Raw genomic sequence first — 13,398 nt, 5'->3', positions numbered from 1 at the left:
ATATATATATATATATATATATATCAGAAATCAAAATACACAGGGAGGAAAATATGGATAGAGACGAAAATATGAAAAATATATCGATAACGAAAAAAGTAAAACAAATAGTTAAGCACAACATAGCAGCGGAAATCATACAGGAAAACAGAAAATAAATTAATAGAAACACCCTATGTATGGTTATTTTTGAACTCTAATCCGAGAGTAGTAATATGAATCTAAATAGCCTTTTTCATCCCGTTTCAACATCTAGCTATCAAAAATTAAAGGAAGCCCTGTTTATGATGCTGACATGAAGAAGCAAGAAACAATTTCATTTCTACTTGCCCATTTCTAGTAAAGTAATATTAACAGTGATAAATGGCTGGGTGTTGAAAGTGAATATAAATATAATTGATACTTGCTCTTATAGAATTTGGAATATGTTGCTTATGTGTAAAATCGGCTGACAAACAATGGAGAAATAATTGCTCTGATGAAATATGGAAGCTGTGCTATCATAGTAAAGGTGGTGTTGATAACCTCAAAACAAAAGAACGCCGGCAAGTATGTTGAACATCATCAAAACACTTCAAATAGAATTAAGACAAGCAAACTGTATGTATAAACAGCAGCGAAAATAGCTGGTGAGCTGGATATGAAAAAGATTATTTGTAAAAAACAGTGTACTTTGGCTTAAAATATAACAGAAAAGAGCAAGGCAGCGAGCTGTCAGGATCGTTATCGAGCCGGACAACATGCTTAGCAGCATTTCGTCCGTCTTTATTTTCTGAGTTCAAATTATTCCCAAGTTGACTTTTCATTTCATTCCTTCAGGGGTTGATGAAATAAGTATCCGATAAGCACTGGGATCCGTTTAATCGATTTATCGCCCCCTCGAAATTGCTGGTCTTCAGCCGAAATTTGAAACAAATATACCAAAACAGCATTTAAGTAGTAAAACTTAGAAATATCTGCGAAATCTCCTTTAAATCACACTCAATTGTCTTTAAAAATTAGTATGCATTGGAAAATGTAATCGCACTATCTAGGTTAAGCTAGTACCAAAGACCCTACCGGCATTTTAGTAGTATGTCTTAGGTGTATCATAACGCTCAAAGCAGATAGTGTTTCAGGGAAACTGACTCAACGAAACAGATTCTAGGTGCTCGCTTGATCTGCTAGTAATACTCATGTCAAACACTACTGTGAAGGAATCGGCAACAATATCTCTGACCGTGTCCTTTATATTCTTGAGATCTATATATTTCGATACACACCTTTGGGAGGCATGAGCTGCACATGTGAAACGCACTAGCTACCTGGCTGACTCATAATACAATATACTTAATTCCAGCCTATGAACTTACATGATATCAAAATAAGATATCCCAACCCTTCCTTAGAGGGTCTAAAGAAGATTCTCCATTTCGATAAACATAGGTATTTAACCGCTTGCTCACTTTTCTCGCAGTGAACAAATAATTTTCTCTTATTACCTATGGTTTTCACATTTTTTTTCTTCAATTTGATCTATGTCTAGTATTGTCTTTTGGTTTCCAACGTTAGCAACAAATAACTTTCTGTTACTCGTACTTTTTCTATTGTTTATTTTTTGAGTTCGTGTTTCACAATTTTTTCTGTGCTGTTAAATTTAAAAGACAGACTGTAAAGCTATGTGTAATTTTCATTTTCTTATTTATATTTTATTTATCTGTAGATGATTTTGAAATTTTTAGGGATTTATGGGCAGTATTTGTGGCCTACACATTTCTCCTGATACTTTAGGAATAATCATATTAAAACTTTTACAAGGTAAAACTGATATTTGCAAAAATATGTGTATATAATAAAAATGTCTAAGAAAGAACCTTCTCTTCCACCCTCAGTGCAATTATGTTGATATTCAAAGGACAAGAAAAAAAATGTACCCCATTTGATCAAATAAGCTGACGAGAAAATATCTCCCAAGTGGCACTCTCTGAAGATTGACCATCCATGATGGAAAAAACAAAAAAATAAAGCTAATATCAATAATAATTATTTTCGTACCTAATTGAATACCAAGAGTTTTGAGAGGAAGGTATTTAATCGATATCGGCGACCTCAATATTTGATTAATATTTTTACATCATGTTCTGTTTAGAGAATAAACTAAACAGAGCAAGAGGGGACACATTATTTTTACACATCATTTATCAATCCCCGAGGGATACAAAGCGAAATTACATTGAGCAGGATTTGAAATCTGAACAAAATGGGCTGAAAAAATACTACATATTATTTCCGAATCTCTTATGATCCTTTCAACTTATGACCTCAGAATAGTAGTAATAATTATTTCTTATTTAGACACGAGGAATGTAGTTTTAAGGGGAGGGGGTTAATTGCTATTGTCGATATCACTGATTGATTGGTGTTTTATTTTGTCGATACTGGAATAACGATAGGAGTAAAACTACCGTTACTCAAGTTTGAAATCAGAAGGTCAAGAGCCGGAACAAATTTAACTTCATATTCACATCGCTTTAATACCTCTGCCATTTCACCAACTTAATATAAACATTACTAAAAGTAACATGTATTTTACTTTTAAATTTACAAATATTGAGTATAATAAAACAGCTATCAATCAATTATACTAGCTTCGGATCTTTTCTGTTTCGGGCAGTTTTCGTTTCTTTTAATTTTGTTCCAATTATCTTCAAATGTGGTTTATTGCTGTAGTTTTGAATGCTAATTATGGAAATAAAATTCATTTTTGGCATAAATTAATAATAAAATGTTAATAGCTTTTAAAGTTTGCAAATATTGGGTAAATTTTAGCAAACCGAAAGCCACAGAAATATTGATGCCTGCATCCACTGTAACAAGCTAAGTTATAAGTCTGCTTGCCACTACACAGCTGTAGATTGCCGCGCCCCAGCTCAGATTGCCGGTTCTGGGAATGTTATTGAGAAGTAAATACAAAACGAGGAATGGTGTTAATGGAGGAGTGGACATTCGGAGGCCTTATTTTTGTGCCGTACCATGTCGGAATTGCGATACATTAGAGGAATGCATATATCAGTCTATTCTTCCAGGAAACACTATTTTTGACGACTTGACATAACATTCAGTTATTTCTATATTTTGTAATCTTTCGCAAAAACAATTTCACTCAGAATTTTCCATTGTATTTGTTTACATGCCTGTTCCAGTATTTCCCATAATTAGAAACGTTAGCACGCCGGGCGAAATGTTTAGCGGTATTTCATTTGTCTTTACGTTCTGAATTCAAATTCCACCGAGGTCGACTTTACCTTTCATCCTTTCAGGGTCGATAAATTAAGTACCAGTTGCGTACTGGGGTCGATCTAATCGACTAGCCCCTTCCATAAAAATTTCGGGCCTTGTGCCTGGTGTAGAAAATAATATTTCACATAAATTTATTCTCTAAAAATTATTAAAACTTGTAACGTTTTGTGAAATATTGTCTTAGACAGCTTTCACACAAAATTCCAGTTTCCAAATACTGTTCCGTGATTGGGTAAAAATAATCAAACTTTAAACGTCTGCAAACAGTTTTCTGCGACAAGCGTATAACAAAATCAGATTCAGAGTGAAAAATCACATCAATATACCGAATTTTCACTTGATTTAAAAATTTCAAAAACAGAAAAGATTTCTAACTTCTAAAGTAACTACAATACTTATTCTTTATGTTCACTGCCTAGATTATACTTGAACAATACTGTTTAGTATAACAAATATTAAATGTGCTTGTGTACTGACACAAAATATGAGTAAAAATAGCACATATACACAACAAACCTAACCAATTTAATTCAAAACAAACACTATACAAATCAACTATGACTTACAATGCAATCATCATTACAAACGATACCTTTAGGGAATCTTATATAAAGTATGCCTTCGTCTAAATTGTCTTCAGACTACACAATGCCTGTAATGTCAGCGTCAGAGCGTGTAGTGTCTTCTCAAGAGGTGAACGCCAGATATAGCAATTCGCTTTCTAATACGCGTGATCATCAAAATACGATAACTACGTATGAGCGATGGAATAAATTAAAATGTCTAGAAGCGTTTTACACATATAGAATAGTCATAAAATATCCATGGCAACACCAGTAAGACATTTAGGAAATAGAAATATAACGACTCAAAGCAACAACAACAAAAGCAAATGTAAAAAAAAAATACATAGTAGGGCACTAGATGTTCTATAAAAGAACAGGTTAGACACAACATAATAATGCTACTGATGTGTGCTTTTTATAAACCAACATGAAATCTCGTGTGGGCATTGGTACTTGTAACAGCATCCGTTTGTTACGGTATTAATGCTTTATTCTTATGGAAACATTGATAATTTATATGATGTATATTGTCTTTTTTCTCACTTTATATAGAAAGAATATAGAACTCACTTGTCAATAATGGTGTTTCAAATTTCGTTGCGTTCACAAAACTTCGAGATAAAGGAGAGTGAAAGGCGGAAAGAATTGTTCCAAACGTTTTCGATAGTATATATTGATTTTCGGATTATTCTAGTATAGATAATATCTCATGAGCCATCCAAAAGATACAGTAGCAATAATGACCTGAAAGAACAAAAATTAGTTATGTTTAATAAATTGTCATACATAACGTCACAATATACAAAACAGGTTTTGTGCAGACTAAGCAGAGGGCGTGCTGTCCTTATGGTATGCGGGTTAAAGTGCATGTGATGGAAAGAAGTGTAAAAGGTACACCTTGAAATCCAAATCAGCCTGCAGGCGCCTCTTCTTGCGTTCATGTTTAGAATAATCTTTCCTACATCTGCCAGAGAACACTTAATTCATTTGGCAATCCCATGAATTTCATAAATTTTAAAATAGAAACTGTCTACATTTTTAATCATAATTTTGTAATTTAATGCATTTAGCAATTAGAGGTAATCCTTATTGGTGTCAGGAATCAGAACATTTTGAAATCTACAAGAACTTCATTTTGAAACGTTACAGTATGCATTGTCGATATTAGCGCTTTATTAATTTTGTCAGTTTCTTCCAGCAAACAACTCTTATTCACAAATCTATTGTGATTGAACGTTTTCTTTTCCTCATTCCTTAGACTATTCTCAAATATTTAAAGGTTATCATATAACCGGATGAATATTGTCTTTTATCTTATATCTTTTACATGTTTCAGTCATTTGACTGCGGGAACGCTGGAGCACCGCCTTGAAACACTTTAATTTGATTGAATCAAGCCCAGTAATTTATTAAAAGCTTTGTACTTATTTTCTCGATCTTTGGCCGAACCGTTAAGTGACGGGGATGTAAACACAGCTATATCGGTTGTCAAGCGGTGTTGGTGGCGAACAAACACAAATGCAAAGATACGCCACACAAACACACACACATATACACATATAAATATGTAATTGACGAACTTCTTAAAATTTACGTCTACTACGTCCATTCACAAATCTTTGGTTGACCCAAGGACATAGTACAAGACCCTTGTCCAAGGTGCGATGCAGTGAAAGTAAACTCGGAACCATGTGGTTCCGAAGCAAACTTCTTACCACATAACTACGCTCGTATAATCCATAATGAAAATGTTAACTTCAGTTTTAAAATACACTCCAACTGAACATGTATTCGCTTGTGTTCTATTTGGATAGCAAATTAAGAATGTAATGACATACAAATAGCTGTAATGCTTGTACAAGTGGAAACGAATTCAAATCTTGGTTGGCTTCCTATTTAGAGCAATTTTGAGTCATAAGATGGACGGAAGGAATAATGATGAAAAGTTTTCTACAAATTACTGGAAATCAGGTTAAAGTGTTTAATGAATCGTATTGAACAACGAGGGGTTTCTGTTGTCAGAAGTGGCTGCACCAGAGCCTTACAGAAAATTTCCTTTCAACTGAGGACTGTTAGGTGTCATAAATTTTAGAAACTTAGGATTTACGCTTAATAATTCCAACACAGAATGTTATATAGTTGTTTAAGTCTCAGTAGCTGCACAAATACATTTCTGGGGAAAACTAGGTATGCCACTGTCAAAAGAAGAATTTTGGTCTAAGTTTTCATCATAGTTGCTTTCCAGCTCAGCTTTGATCACGCAACCTATGATAAAAAGCATTACGTCCTGGACTTCAATATGTACAAGTGGGTACCCAAAGTAATCGGAAACGTTCTCTGTGGGACAAGTCCGTTGTAGTTCAGGTTTCCGCCACTAGAAGCCACTTGATGCGATTCTCAGGCATGTCTGCCGACCGGCGACTCTGGTTGTATTCCTACTGCCACGTAGTGCGTCTTTGTTTTGCAGTGCTTCTCTCCTGTTCGTCGTTTTTTTGCAATGGCAGAAATGAAGGACCAGCATGCTTCCGTGAAATTCATTTTTTTACTGAGGAAAACGCTGGAGGAAATAGTTGTCATGCTTCGAAAAGCTTCAAGGATGCTGCCATGAGCAAAACATAAGTTAACGAGTGGTTTTCGCGCTTTAGAAATGGTCTCTTGCCGCTTGGGGAAACTGATGCTGGACCGTCACCGAACAATTGACGGACTTGATGATATGACTGGTGTATCCTGAAGCTCCTGCCATTAAATTTTGAGCGAGGATTGCGAATGAAAATAGTTGCAGCAAAATTTGTGCTTCGTTTGCTCACGGAAGATAAAAAGCAATCAAGACTGAAAGAAAAGATGAAAGTTGATCCGAACCTTTTTTGGAAGGACATCACTGGTGACGAAAGCTGGTGATACGGTTATGATCCGGAAATGAAGCAGCAATCAAACCAATGGAATCATTTACTATCACCACGCCTCCAAAAAGCGTGTCAATTTAAGTCCAATGTCAAGACGATTCTGATTTGTTTCATCGATTCGAAAGAAATTGTCCACACTGAATTTGTTCCGTCTGGTCAAACTATTAACCAGACATTTTATTTGGCAGCTCTGACGCGTCTGCGAGACGCGGTGAGACGAAAACGCCCTGACCTGTGGAAAATTGAAGACGGTGGCTTCATCATGGCAATGCTCCTGCGCACACCACCTTGAGTGTGAGACAGTTTTTTTTACCAAAACAAGGATGACCCCGTTTACTCACCCACCCTATTCACCCGATCTTGCTCCCTGTGACATTTTTTGTTCCCCAGAATGAAAAAAACTCCTTAAAAGAAAACGTTTTGCAGATGTGGAAGAGGTGAAGAAAACAAAACGACGAGGCGTTAATAGGCATCACTTCGCAAGAGTTCTAGGACTGCTTCAAACAGTGGAAAGCGCGTCTGGACCGATGCATTGCTTCAAATGGAGAATAGTTTGAAGGTGATAAACGTGTAAACATGTAAAGCTAAGTGAATAAAATATTGCAAAATTCTGGTTTCTTTAGGGTACTTCTGCGTGTGAATCTTTTCTTTATTTAAGCAAGTAGCAATAAGGCAAAGAGAAAAGGGGGAAATAGAGAAAACAGAGAGAGAAAAACAAAGGGAGAGAGAGAAAGGGAGAGAGACAGAGAGTGAGAACCACTGATATTTGAATGTTCTAACATCGATGTATTGTTGATGTTCAGTTGGAGAATCTTAGCTTGTTGTTTCTAAGAAAACTGAAAAATTCTTCGGGTTGCAGTTCTGGGAAGGTATGAGTAATAAAACGGTTTAATACTGTAATGGATGGGCGTGAAAAAATTGTGGAGGCAAGAAATATATAGAAACGTGTGTTGCATTGCTAAATGCTGAGAAGGTATGTGGTTACCTTTTAAAAGAAAAAGTGGTCATTTTAATAACGGCAGAAAGCGACATGATGTCCATACACGATGCCAACTATCGTGATTTTGTATGGTCTTTAGATGGGAAGATAAATTTCAGTAACGTGACTAAAAGGTCAGCATTGCCCTGACGTTCATAAAAAGCAATGGTCATACACATTAATTAGTGAGTCTACTTTTATGGGAAGATATTAAACACATACACACATGCATATATACGTATACATACATACACACAGATACACAAATGCATATCTGTGTACAAAGATATGCGACAAAGATAAAGATACGCATGTACAAGTGTGTGCGTGTGTGTGTGTGTATGCGTGTGTGTGTGCGTGTGTGTGTATGCGTGCGTGCGTGTGTGTGTGTGTGTGTGTGTGTGTGTGTGTGTGTGTGTGTGTGTGTGTGTGTGTGTGTGTGTGTAAATATGTATGAAATTTCGAAACGTAACGATGTGTAACGTTCATTCAGATGTGAGTTCTGATGTTGCAACGCCATGTCTGATGTGTGAGCATTACTCTAATAGTAGTTTTTTTTTTTTATTTACCGCGAGTTCGTCAGGAAAATTTCCGTTCTTTTTTGTAAATACTAGCATTTTCTTATGCAGTGTTCAAATAATCTTTTAATTTACAATTGATTCTCGAGTTAGTTCGCAACTTGTAATACTGCAATATAGTTCTGTGTACATACACCACCGAAGTCGACTTTGCCTTTCATCGTTTCGGGGTCGATAAAATAAGTACCAGTTGAACACTGGTGTCGATGTAATCGACTTAATTCCATTCCTTCACCAAACTTGCTCACCTTGTGGCAAAATTTGAAATCAATACAATTCTTTTCAGAAAGAGCTGTAAATTGGAAGAATCGTTAAAGTTTCCGGCTGTTTATCCTCTGAGTTCAAATTCCGACAAATTTACTTTCAATTTTTAGGCTCGATAAAATAAAGTATCAAACAAATACTAGAGTACTTCACGCCATGTATAGGCAGCAGATTTGATATGATAGTGTGTGCACTTAAATATATATTATTCGCTGTTAAAATTTTTGTCCCTCTAACTGCAATATAATCTCTAAGATGGTTTCTCTACAACTGGTTTGTATCGAGATCCTCTGAAGATCCTCTGACATTCCCAATCCAAATAAATCAGGTGCTAGAGCATAACAGACCGGACTTAGTGGTGGTGGACAAGGTGCACCACATATGCTACATAGTTGATGTTGCGTACCCCTTTGACCCACGAATAGTCAAGAAAGAAAGCGAAAAAATAGATAAATACAAACCCCTTTGTACGAAATAGCTCAGCTATGGAAATTGAAGAAAGTGAGAAAGTCCTTGGGGATAATATCAGAAGGCATCAGGAAGAATAATCAAGGAAATTGGAATAGAGTGCCCAATAGAACTGCTACAAAGGTTTACCTTGTCGGTACGGCCAGAATAATCAGGAAAGTATTAGATAGCTGGAAAGAACGGATAGCTTGGTACCGTAGGCTGCAGGCAGCAAGCCCGTTACGCATGCATGGCTCTAAGAGATCCAACAAAACGTGCGATAAACAGAAATAATAATAATAATAATAATAATAATAATAATAATAATAATAATAATAATAATAATAATAATAATGATAATGATAATAATTATAGCAATGGTGTTAATGCTTTTGGAACCAAAGGCTAAAGGTAATGTCTTTCGCCTGACAGGTGTCCTGTAGTTGAGCAGCGCAGGCAAGGTTGACATCCAGATAATGTTTACAAGCAATGTCAGAGGCAGAGAAGAAAGTGGGGTAGGGATACAAACCGAACTGTAATTGAATGCTGGACCAGAAATAAACCCAGTAGAAGGGGATTCCGACAAGGCATAAAAGCAAAATGAAATGAAATAGGAGTCTTGAAATAAGTGAGCCGACCCGGCAACAGCAAAAGGTTATAGAAATTGAAATTGAAGAGATAAAGGGGAAAGTAAAATCAGTAATAATACAGGGTGTCTCAATACATGGGTATGAAATTTAACATCCCTATGAAATTTACCATGCATTCTTTTCTTTACTAACCTATTTTCAGTTTCATTTGTTTTCAATTTCTTGTATAGTGCTTTATCTTTGCAATCTTTCATCTTACACTAGCCTGAACTTCTTGCTTCTAATAATAGCGGTTCTGTGGCATTTTTTACATACCATGCTATGTTGTTTTCTTCTTCTCTAATGCTGTGTTCGCATCCAATGAGTCCTCTTCCACCTCTTTTTCTTGGTAAATACAGTCTGTCTGTGTCACGTTTTGGGTGGAGTGACTCATACCTAGTTAGCAACTTTCTTGTCTTTTTGTCTAAGCTATTTAGTTCGTCTACTGTCCATACGATTACCCCTGCTCCATATCTAAGGAAACCGCCCAGGTGTTGATAGCTTCGATCTTACTCCGTCCGTTTAATTTCGACTAAAGGATCAGTCTCAGTCTGCGTAAGTGCTCCTTAAATGTTTATGTCATTTCTTTCTCCGTTAATTTATCCATTTCCAAAATCGCCAAGTACTTATAACCCGTGTCTGCTATCTGCTTCATAACCTCACCCGACAATATCGTTAGTCCGTCCACGCATTTGATTTATGCCTCTCTTCAATACTAACACACCACACTTTCTCAGTCGGATCTCCATTCTGATATCAACATTGAAGGTATATACCGTATCAACGAGGGAACTGACTTGGGGTTCATCTTTACCATAAAGTTTGAGGTCATCCATGAATAACAAATGGTTGACTTTTTGTTGGCGGCTTTTAAATGCATACCCAGCTTTTGCTTTCCTCAGAATCAGTGTCAGTGGTATCAAACACAGGTCAAAGATCAGTGGGGACAGGCAAACTCCTTCGAAGATGCCTCTCCTAATTTATACTATCTCTAAACGTCTTCCGTATTCTGTTAGGTCCGTCACCCAATCTCATACTTTTCAAAATTCGCCATACTTCCTCCTCCCCCCAAATTATTATTATTATTATTATTATTATTATTATTATTATTATTATTATTATCATTATTATTATTATTATTATTATTATTATTACTACTACTACTACTACTACTACTACTACTACTACTACTATTGCAGAATCGTTAACACGCTGTATGAAATGCTTAGCGGTATTTCGCCCGTCGCTGGCGTTCTGAGTTCAAATTCCTTCCAGATGGACTTGCCTGTCTTCTATTCGCGTACTGTTAAATATCACTGAAACACTGGGGTCGATGTAATCGACTAGTCTCTTCCTCACAAATACAAGTTGTTCTATATGCTGTAGAAAACTTTTTAATAAAAATGTTTTTGGATGTGAAAAAATAACCCCTCTCCTCTTGGATTTCAATTACACACACACACACACACACACACATATATATATATATATATATATATATATATATATATACAGAGAGAGAGAGAGAGAGAGAGAGAAGGAAAGAAAGAGGGAGATAGATAGTCAGAACGTTCTGTAGTCTCCACAGCACCCAATATGTTTTTAAGCGCAGCAATTGCTATTAAATACACCTTCCATAAAAAAGTATATTGGAAATTTAGGTAGAATATAGATTTTATCGATTAAAAGTTTGTTGTTTCCCCGACATTAACATTTCGGTGCTTCTTTCACCTGTTTGGATTATGTAAAATTATGTGTCAAGTATATATTTTTATTTTATGAGTTTTATGTCAAATTAAGTTTTTATTATTGTTGCGTTTTAGTTGCATTTATAGCTTAAGGTACATTCATTATCTATGTTAGGTCTCAATTTTTGGTGTAGTATTTTGAAACTGGATACAGTCTCTCAACTCTTTTTCTACGTCTTCTTTTCAATAGTTTCATGTTATCTGTTTCTAGTTTTTCACAGTGCATTAACTTCATTTGAAATAGTAATGTATTCTAGATTTTTACTCAATACTCATAGTAAAATACATTTGATCGTAATTATTTAGTTAAATTCCTTTCTTTGCAACAACGTAAAACTTCAATCAAAATAAAACATTCAAAATCTAAACTGGATAACATTTAAGATAGATCCAATTTAATAATTAATCTGCTTACAACAGCATTTACTTTAAACATAATATATACATTTTTGTTTTACATCAATCACTAATTAGTAACCTATTACTATAAATGTAGCAATACTAAAATTAACAAGTAAAATGGTTGTGCTTGGGGTAAGCTAATCTCAGTAAATAATTCTAAAAGCAGTGTTCTTATTTTCCGATTTAGTAACAAAATAATAGTGTTTAGGAAGCATACTTACCATGACTAAAATTCGTTTAATAAAACTTATTTTTAAAACACTAAAACAATCTAGAAGGCCATTCTTAAGCAATCAAGCATGCAACAGAAAATAAAGTAGCGTAAATTATCCATTATTGCTAACTTTGAAACCAGAAGTAAACGGATATGCTACAAGGTGTTTTCATAATTATTTACTGAAATTACATACTGTAAATTAAAGTGATGCTGTAAAACTCTCAAGCTAATGAAATACGTAATTTAGTAGCATGTCCAATATAACATGTAAGTAATGTATTTTCATTTAACACATTGGAAATATACAATTCAAAAAGCTTTATTACTACTGCATATGTGCACAAAGTAAGTTGCCATCAGTCATTCTGTATACAAAACACGCCAACTACATGTCCATCCCGTATGCTATCATGCTATAAAACGTTACATCTCAAATACCTATCTCATATGGATTGCATCAAAAATGCATATGACATATGGACTGTAACACAATCACCAATACAGGTAAAAAATGAAAGAACGACAAATCCTCAATTTTCAATACAATATAAATACGGAGCTAGTTGTCTTGACAAGAAATGTAAGTATAGTTGCTAATATTGGAAGCGGGCAAAATTGTTGTCACGTGGAACAAAATACTTAGCGGTGTTTCGGCCGTCATTACGTTGAGTTCAACTGCGGCCGGTGTCGACTTTGCTTTCGTCATTCGGAGTCGATAAGATATGTAATAGTTGAGCACTGAGATCGATGTAATCGAATTAATTCTTCCCCGATATTACTAGTTTGGCGTCAAACTGTGAAGCCAATATTTTAATGATAATGTTTTTCAATTATTACCCCTTTTCTCATCCGGTTCTCCTTATCCCTCCTATTGTTCATCATTCTTCTTCCCTTTCTTCTAAATCATAAAGAGTCTCTTTTATGATTAAGCAGTCCTTGCATGGAATCTTCGTCTGTTTTTGAACAAATATTATCCTGAGGGGATTCATATGCTTAAAATGTGAATTTTTATAAATTCACTATTGGATATTAGTCAAAACAATTTATTGGATCTACAATTGTTCTAATTATTTGATATATTATATTATGTTACATTATACTATACTATATTATATCTTTTTATAGTATAATTATATTATATTATAATGTAAATAAATATTTAATATGTCAATTGTAATTCATTATTTACTTTAATATTTGCATGTAGTAATTATACCATTTTATTTGTGGTATTCAACTGAAGTACCATTGAAAATTAGATGTTTTCCTACCCTTTGAAGGAAATGATTTTTCCTTGGTTTGATTTATATATATATATTATATATTACACACACACACACACTCTCTCTCTCTCTCTCTCACACACACACACACACAAACACACAC

The 13,398-nt window shown here is 34.8% G+C and overlaps 1 protein-coding gene across 10 annotated transcripts in view; it reads right to left on the bottom strand.

Annotated features, from left to right (window-relative positions):
* LOC106883318 (uncharacterized) overlaps positions 1-13,398 on the bottom strand; it is a 351,443-nt gene that overhangs the window by 106,245 nt on the left and 231,800 nt on the right. For all 10 annotated transcript variants that reach the window (XM_014934300.2, XM_014934321.2, XM_014934292.2 and 7 more), the window contains one exon: positions 4,416-4,589. The gene's annotated coding sequence lies outside the window, so the exon portion shown is untranslated. The remainder of the gene's footprint in view (positions 1-4,415; positions 4,590-13,398) is intronic.

Source organism: Octopus bimaculoides, chromosome 2 (genome assembly GCF_001194135.2).
Source record: "Octopus bimaculoides isolate UCB-OBI-ISO-001 chromosome 2, ASM119413v2, whole genome shotgun sequence".
Classification (NCBI taxonomy): domain Eukaryota; kingdom Metazoa; phylum Mollusca; class Cephalopoda; order Octopoda; family Octopodidae; genus Octopus; species Octopus bimaculoides.
The sequence above is the reverse complement of the archived record's forward strand: the minus strand, read 5'-3'. Positions and strand labels throughout refer to the sequence as shown.